Source organism: Humulus lupulus, chromosome 9 (genome assembly GCF_963169125.1).
Source record: "Humulus lupulus chromosome 9, drHumLupu1.1, whole genome shotgun sequence".
NCBI classification, from domain to species: domain Eukaryota; kingdom Viridiplantae; phylum Streptophyta; class Magnoliopsida; order Rosales; family Cannabaceae; genus Humulus; species Humulus lupulus.
Window position 1 is genome coordinate 23,001,141 of NC_084801.1, and position 9,952 is coordinate 23,011,092.

Genomic DNA, 9,952 nt, shown 5'->3' on the forward strand with positions numbered 1-9,952 from the left:
TAATTTAATTACTGAAATGAGATCTCTATCATTTATCACCTTGAACCAAACTAAAAGGAAACCATTGTTTCACTTCTTCATCAGAAGCTATAGATGTTCATATCTATGATTAACATTCCCACTCAATTATACTACCGAGTTTCCAAGATGTAAGTATGGGCTAGTCCGTAGGGTAAGCTGGTAACGAACAAGTCAAAGAACTCAAATAATACAATCAGTTAGAATACTAACCACTCAGAATTGAGATTGAATTGACCTATGGTCAACTATATGATATGACTAGAATAGATAATAACGTTATGTTTACTTATCTTATCAACTGTCAATATCGGTCCTGTCTGATGTAACAAATACATCCGATCTTATCTACTTTGCTCATGTTCTGGAAAGAACATAACACTATAATGTGTAAGTAGATCATATCGTAGATTGGCAAGTCAGTGTAAATCCGGTGCACTGACTAATCTTAGGACTAACTTATTTTGAACATATAATCATATTTATATTCCACTGTGATTATGTCACTATAAATAAGATTAGCTATATGCTCGGGATTTAATAGAATTTTAAATTAAACAAATAACATGATAATAAAACATGTGAGCAAAGTGATTGACCAAGTCAAAAAATGATTTCTATTCTTTTATTGATAATAAAATGAGATTACAAAGAATTTGGGTTTTAATTAGGGCATAAAACCCCAACAGTTACTTGAGGCATTCTGGGGGCATTTTATGATAGAGCTTAGAGAGAGAAAGCTTGTATTCTCTAGAGAGAGAAACTCTGTATTTTTCTACATACACTTAAGAAACTCAGTTAGCTCAAGTTGATCTGATCTTAAGTGTAGGATCTATATATCACAACTCCAAGTGGATTAGGCTATTACCAATAAATTAGGGTTGAACCACTATAAAATTATCATTGTCGTATTTTCTCTTGAAGGTTTATTGTAGTTTTGACGTCTACTCGTCATTGGCCAAAATCGTGGTCAACATTTTGGTGCTTTCATTGAGAGCCTGAAGAGAAGAAACACACGACTATCATATCAAGATGGCGCCCAAGAATACCAATGTGGCATCCAAAAAGTCAGGCACGTCAAAAGAGCCTGCTAGATCAGAAGGTCCTGGACCGCAGAACCCAGAGACTAAGCCCAGGGTCTCTCTTGAGGAAACCACTCCAGAAGTTGAACAACTCTAGGAAGCAATAGGCACTTTCCAAGAGGAGATGATGCAATTCAATGCTCGGTAGGAGTCTTTCGCTGAAAAGATGGCCAGGTAGAGAGCGGCGTTAGAGCAGCAAAGGCACGATATGGAGGCCAGAAGCGAAGAGCTTAGACAACGACAAGAGGAAGTTGACCGGAGACATCGTGAAGCAGCACTTGCTCTAGAAGCGGCTACCCAATTGGCCCGAGCCAATGCTCAAGCCACGGCACAAGCAGCCACCCAGGGAGCAAGAAATAATAATGCTGGTCAAAGGACCACTGACAGAGCCAATTCTCAGGGACCGGACAGAAGTGGGAGTAACCCCCCTGGTCGGGAAGATGATGGGGTCCGATCCGGAACTGCCTCAACGCAAAGGGAGAACTCTAGAACCCCCTCCAAGAGCCACCGATTAGAAACTTCTAGATTAGGGAGTCAACGATTGGGCAGTAAAAGGACTCCACCCAGGCAGGATCAGACCAGGACTCCTCGAGATAAGAGGACTTCACAGTTCAAAGATGGGCATGGTCGTGATGAGGCTGATAGTCATCACACCAACCAGTCAAAGGATAAAGAAGACAACAACCCACAAGGAGGAAAAGACTGCCCAGGACGTACCGAAAAGCTTCCATTGCACCCCAGCCAGCAACGTAGTAGGAGAGAGCAAGTCTCGCGTAGTAAGCCCTCTGAAAAATCGAAGAGTACGGTGTTCGATCGGGCAGGAGAGCATGCTTCCTAGAAGGATCTAATGGACATTATCACCAACAAGAGAAGGACCGTCCCGGTCGAAGGGCAAAATCTGAACCGCCCTGCCAGTCAAGTAGAAATACTTGACGACAGTGTACCAGATGGTAATGCTCGACCAAGCGGTCAAGACCTTGGAACTTTGTCAGTTGCACAAGCCATCAAGCCCAGCTTGACGTGCTAACAGCTGTAGTTCAAGGTTTGTCAAAACGACCTTCTGGGATGGATGCGATAGACCACCGGAGTGGCAGCCCATTTTGTGCTCGGATTAGAGCAGCCCAGCCGCCGGCAAAATATAAAGCATTGATTCTGCCAGTATATACAGAAAAGGCAGATCCCATTAGACATGTTGGGAAATTCGAGGACCAGATGCAACTGCTCGGGGTAAGTGACGATTATTGGTGTAGAGTTTTCCCGACTACTTTGTCAGATCTTGCCCAGGAATGGTATTGGAAGTTTAAGTCGAACTCCATTACCTCTTGGGAAGCCTTCAGGAAAAAATTTGTAGACAATTCAACACTCCCGGACTCCACCAGTTTATGCCAACCACATGGAAGATATCAAACAAGGAAAGATGAGTCTTTAAAGAATTATATACAGAGATTCATGAGAGAAGCCAATAGAGCAACTGCTTTAGGAGACGAGGGGAAAATGGTTGCCATATCTCCTGGGATAACTTATCAGAGCCCTTTGTTGGATAGTATACATAGAAATCCAATTTCAACACTTCAACACTTTCTTGACCGAGCAGACAAGTATATGAAATTGGATGATGCAATCGAGAAAGAGGATAATGGCATAAACAATCCGGGCAGATCAGCTAACCCTCCTAAGAATGGTGGGAACAATCATAATGGTGGAAAGAAACGTGGGATTAACTGGTCTGACCACCATGAAGAAAAGAAGGCTAAGTTGAGTTCAAACGAAAAACCAACCAAGTATGAGCCTTAGTTCACTAATTACACCACTCTCTCGACTAGCCGAATAGAAATATATCTTGCTAGTCATGAGGAGGTTCACTGCAAGAAACCCCCACCCATGAGGAAAGAGATATCCAAGAGGGACATGAACAAATTTTGTCGGTTTAATGGAGATTATGGCCACGATACAAATGAATGTTGGAGAATATATTTTATTTCAATGGAAAAGGTAAGATAATACATCTCTATGCAATATATTACAAATAAATAATGATTGATTAAAAGGAGTGTTACAACTCTATAACTGAAAAATACAAACAAACAAAGAAAGGAAGAGGAAGAAAGAGAAGAAGAGAATGGTGAAAGATACAACTCTAAACAAAAGATTAAAAGTAAAGGAAAGGTGTTTGAAACAAAAGAAAAGAAGATTACAACTCTAAACAAAAGTTACAAGTAAATAGAAAATGAAAATAAGAAGAAAAGCAATAGAGAAAAAATGCAAGAACAAAACAATAGTAAACTCTCACTTACACAACCTAAGTGAAGAGGGTTAGGGATCACCAACTTGAACAAGGTTTAAAACCTTTGTCCAAAAGCTTATTTCCCCCTAACTCAAGCACTAAGGGATCTCTCACAGATTTTTGGAAATGCTTTCTGGAATAATCAAGCCTCAAGGTGTATTTTCCAGCCAAGTGCTTTGTGGATGGAAAATGATGTGTCTTACAAGTGAGCATTAGACTCCTATTTATAGAGTATGAGATACCCATTTGAATTTCAAATTCCACCAACCCCCATGGTTGTTACCAATGTTTAATTGGATGTTTATGGAATTAAAATGGAGATTTGGGATGTTAGAACCGTTCAATTTGGAAAAAACTGAAAATTCACATAGGTTGTCAGCCTCACTGGCCGCGGCCAGGATCATCAGTGGCTGCGGCCACTGGCCTCTGTCCTCCAGGCTGCGGCCAGGGAAAGACAATGGCCGCGGCCACAGCCTAGTTTCAGCAAAAAAATTGTCATTTTCCAAATCGTTCCAAAACGTCCCAAATCCTTTCCCACGTGATTTTGTAACCTCCAAACACCTATTGGGAGTTAAAAACATGTCTCCAACAGCCATATTTCATGATGGCTTTATGAAATCCAATCTCAAATGTGTAACATATAATATACACATTATTTGGGTAATATTTGGGAGTTACAAATTTGTAGCTGATTTTGTAACTCCAAAATATGTCACATTTGGGCACACACATGTGTCCAATTTTGTGACTCTCAATAATATGTTACAAGGTGTGACAAATCATATTTTGTCACATTATTTAATCTAATATTATATTATATGAAATAATATAACAATGAATGCAATCACCTCAAAGATGAGATAGAATTCCTTCTCCGGTCGGGCAAGTTGAAAAAGTACCGGGCAGAGACACCCCAAGGAGAAGGAGTCAGCAGCAATCCTGGCTTCAAACGACAGAGATCTCCACCCTTGCAACCCGGGCTTGTGGACTTTAATTTAGATACTATATGTGGAGGTCCACACTACTTGGCTGAGGATAATAACAAAGCAAGGGAGAGGTATGCCCAGATACTTTGACATGAGCTGGAGTGCTAGGATTAGATTGGGTGAACGGAGCTTGATCAGGAACCACTGGAATGGCGAGCGTCTATGGAGATATTATCACTAAATACCACTTTCAGAGTGGTAGTTTAATTTCAAGTTGTTTAACTTGTTATTTAAATTTGGTTTATGAGCTAGTTATTTGCTGACCAGTCATCTATTTTTGAACAATTTTTGTTATTTAAGACTCATTATTAGACACACTTTGTCCTTTTTTTTACGAGTAATAAAAGAGACTACGTGCATGTCTGAGTGGCTGGGTGGTGTTTGAGTGTTAGGGTGCATGTCCGAGGAGCTGCTGGCTAGGCATGCTGAGTGGATGGAGCATTGTCGAGGAGCTTGGCACATCCGAGGCTACATGTCCGAGAGGTTGAGTATATATGTGGAGTGGTGTTCGTGGAGCCAAGCAGGCGTTCGAGCAGCAGGGAAAAAAGCACCCAAGGGTCAGCAGTTAAGAAATTATTTGGATCCCGATGACCAAATAGGCATTTCCAATCAGCTAAGCAAGCACAAGTTTACTCAAAAAACGTGGTGCAAACATGTTTTCCTACTCATGGGGTAATACAACAAGATCAAAAAATGGAATTTGAAGAACTGAAAAGAAAACTTTAATCGTGGGTTTACTACAAAAGTGAAAGTTATTGACCGGATGGAAGCTTTTGGATGACCTCAAAAACATTTTGCTAGAAAAAAAAAAGTTTCTCATACGAGTAAATCATATAATAAACTTGGGGGGCAAATGTTATCCCCAAAATTTCAGTTCGATGACGTGGCAATCAGAAGTGATAAGTGGAAATGCATGGTCAGTAAATGGCACATTAATAGTCAATAAATGTATTGGTTCTTCGAAGTTGTGATAAAGTGATCTGACTGACTTGATAGAATTTCTGTCCGACCGGTAAAGATTTTTGACTGACCAGCTAGGAGTTTGGCCGACCAGTCAGTCGTTTTGACCGACCAGTCATCTGTTTTGGCCGACCAGTCAGTCATTTTGACCGACTAGTCATTTATTTTGGCCGACCAGTCATTTGTTTTGCCCGACCAGTAAAGTGTTTTGCTAGACCAGAGATGTGCCTTGTTAGACCAGAGGTGTGCTAGAGGAGTGCTTTGCCTATACTGACCAGAGGTGTGCTAGAGGTGTGCTTTGTCGACGAGAGGTGCTTGCCTATGTCCTCAGTAACAGCTTCAACCCGAATCATTCTTAACTGCTGCGGGAATCTCTCAGATATCTCAGAATAATAGCTATATTATTGTAATTTAAATTCATTTATATTTTATTAATTAAAGTCTGTTGGAAGAACCAAGGACCCGGTCAAAGGAATATATCTGATGTACGATCCATGAGCCTACAAATAGAGGGATCGTGGCATCATTTAGGGGGATCTGATTTTTTTTGGGAGACTGAAAGAACTCTCTAGTTTTTAGACTTTGGGACTGTTACTTGGGGCATTCTGGGGGCATTTTATGAGAGAGCTTAGAGAGATAAAGCTTGTATTCTCTAAAGAGAGAAACTCTGTATTTTTCTACTTACACTTAAGAAACTCAGTTGGCTCAAGTTCATCTGATCTTAAGTGTAGGATCTATATATCACAACTCCAAGTGGATTAGGCTATTACCAATAAATTGGGGCTGAACCACTATAAAATTATGAGTGTTGTAATTTATCTTGAAGGTTTATTGTAGTTTTGATGTCTACTCGTCGTTGGCCAAAATTGTGGTCAACAGGTGTACTAAGCACTAATCAACCTTATTATTTCTTAAATACACTGTTGGCGAAAAACTGCATCAACACATATTTTCATGAATTCAAAATCCTTGAAAAGTATCTAGTATATGGTTGAAAATTCAAATTCCTTGAAAATATCTCATATTCTTAGGAATTCAAATTCCTTGAAAAATATTTTGTATTTTTAGGAACTAATATCCTTGAAAATATATTATATTTTTAGGACTTCAAATTTTCTTGAAAAATATACTAGATTTTTAGGAAATTAATTTTCCTTGAAAAATATGATTATTTTTAGGAATTACAATTATCCTTGAAAGCGATAGTTAATAAAAGTACTACGTAATGTTCTGAGGGACTTTGCTGTTAAAGCATTTCTACAATATGTTTCTCGGACTAGATCAAGTTTACCGTAATGTTGAACACATTACGATAAACATGGGGGGAAAATGTTATCCTCAAAAATCTAGGGATGACGTGGCGAATGAGAAAGCGGCACATGGCATCAAAAATCAGGGAAAAACGACGAAGTATTTAAAAAAGACCAATGAGAAAAAAAGATAGGTCCAAGACCTATAGAGAAGTCGATCAGGCCAAAAACCCCTAGGGGTGGTCGGCCTGACCCTAACCCCTAGGGGTGGTCAGCCTAACTTGCTCAAGAGCCACATGGGTGGTTGGCCCACCCTATTCTTCCTAGGGTGGTCAGCCTAAACTCCCAAGTACACTTTGTTGGATAAAGTTCACGCTCGTTCAAGCTGAAGTCAACAGGTCTAGCACCCAGAAGGTCATCAGGCCTAGTACCTAGAAGGTCATCTGGCCTAGCACCCAACCTCTAAAGGGTCATTGGGCCTAGCACCTAAGTCTCAAAGACCAACCAAGACTTAGAGTTTTGCCAAAGGTTTCAATCGTGCATCGTCAACCACGATCCAGAGAAACAACGAGAAGACCCACGATCTCATAATCATGGGGAGGTGGACACGTATCTCCACTACCCAATAATCGTGTACCAAACCACGATCCCAGTATTACTGATTATGTAACAGTCCCTGGGTACTACAAATAAAGGACCCAGGTCTTTTTAAAAGAGGCTTATATTTTTATCTTTCTGGGAACGAGTTTGAGAGAGATATTTTCTGGAGAGAAATTCTAGGCAAATTAGTAACGAGTGAATACTTCAATTTGTCCATGTAATTTTCTATCGAGAGATTGAATACCAAAGATTAAGTGGATTAGGTTATTACTATTCATCAGAACAAGGCTGAACCACTATAACATTTATGTGTGTTTATTTAAGATAATTGAACTCCGTCGTATATTATTTTTATTTTGATCAAAAGGTGTCGTATATTGTACATACGACCGTTGGTCAATTTCACAAGTCAACATTATTATAATAATAATAATAATAATATATAATCATAATTTTTTACTAATTATATTAATATGAATTCAAATATTATAAAATATTATTGTTATAATAATATTTAATACAAGACTAGATATTTAATACTTATATTAATATAAATTTAAATAATATAAAATATCATTATAGTAATAATATAGAATGTATAATCTTAATTTTTATTAAAAAAATTATAATTTATGTTTAAAAAAAAGTTATCATATTGTTGACTCTCAAATTAGTTAACGACATGGAGTCAAATAAACAATATAAAGTGATATGAAACAAGAAGAAATTAAGATGAAAAGGTAAACGACACAAATAATTTAGAGTGGTTCGACCCCAATGAGATGGTAATAACCTTCATCCACTTGGTGTTCTTATTGATGTAGTATTCCAAGATCATTGATCAATGAACTAGGGTTCACGAGTTTCACTAGTTCTCAGATAGATACAGTTGTGGTGGATAACAACACCCTTTTTATCTCTTCAAATCTCTCAGCTCAAGCATTCTCAAGCCAAATGTTCCAAAGTCAAAAAGTCCCCTCCCTTAAGCCCTTTGATTCTTATTTATAGGCTTAAGAAGGTTACATCGGTCAATGAGCCTTAATTACAATTAATACTTGTGTTTCTAAATAATATGGGAAACTACAATTAATGCATAATTACAAGATTACACATCTGAAGGAAATAAATGAATATATGCGACCAGACTGGTCGCCCATAAGTATGATGCTTGATAAAGAAATAATCTCCTGGTCCATGGCCAAGAAGGATAGAGTCACTTAAATCCGCCACATGCCTCCCATGTGTAGATTAATCCTGTCACGTAATCAGGTAGTCTGTTTTTGGGTAAACACATACTATATTTTAAAAAATAATAAACAATGTTTTAGTTTAATTTTTTATTTAATATGTTTATGTCATTCTTTTATATATAATATTGTTTATCTAATTGAAATTTATATGATAATGATACAAATTTAAAAAAAATTAATAAATTTTATAAATAAAACTAAAAAAACGTATATTATACGTTGTTTGTATATATATTATAAGAGATATTGTTTCTACTTAGCTAATATTTAAAAAAAATTAATAATTACAATAAATGATGGGCCATGCATATTTGAAATTGGTCACAAAATCGATGTCTTAAAGTGAAGTCAAGAATTCATAAGGACATTTTGTGGTCGCATGAATAATCAAACTCGAAATATCAAAATCTTAAAAAAAAAAAAAAAAAAAACTTGACGGTGGTTATTATTATTACATCACTTTTATCGATTAATGGAAATAGAAAATCTAACATTTTATTTACAGCGTTTCAAGTATAAACTAAAAATATCATGAAGCAGATTCTTAGAAATACTTGGATTAAAGTTGGGTAGAAAATATCCAAAAGTTAAATTACATGGAGAAATATTTAGTCAAAGAAAAATATTGTCGTATGTGATTATATCAATGTTGATCAACGTCTAATTATATTTCATTGGGAACAGGCACTACAAATATATGCTTACTGGTGCGTAAAATAATTAGTATGTAAACGCGCAAGACAATTAATAAATGTTAGATTAAAAATTAATCTAAATACATAGTAATCTCAGTACCAATTAAATAGATTGTTATATATATAATCAATAGAATCGAATATATATACATCCAATTATTGCTATTGATAATCTTAATTCATAAGCTTTAGATCTATAAAAGAAAAAGAAAAGAAATTAGAACAAGCATACGGACTTCTAAGCTCTCACTAACTTTTTAGATTGAGTTACAGTAAATGAGTAGTGAGCTTAGGGACTAGTACCATATATATGGAGATACATTCCATCAAATTCTCTGCCACAAATTGAGATATTCTCTCAATTAGTTGGGATATGCAAAATCGGGTAACAAATAATGTTCATCATTAATTAGAATATTTTTCAATAAATAAAATATTGACTTTGAAATATTAAATGAATTTAAATCAATTAGTTGTAATATAATTGATTCTATACACCATATAAATAAATAGTATAACATTCTCTCACTTGGTCAGCATAAAAATAAAGTAAAACTTAAGCCCAATGATTATCCATGTTAGATAAACTCACAAATCATGGCGATAGTTCCTCTTTTATGGTGAATATTATCTTTCATGTATTACAATATATTTATTACATAACAATGTACTTTATGTGGCTATGTGCTTAAACAAATAAACTCTATGTTTATTAATGTCCTATGAAGATAAAATTTTCTTAAATAAAATTAAGATGCACAAAAATATGAGAAAACATCAAAATATGAATTTCATTGATAATAACTTCAGTTTGTACAATAAATTTA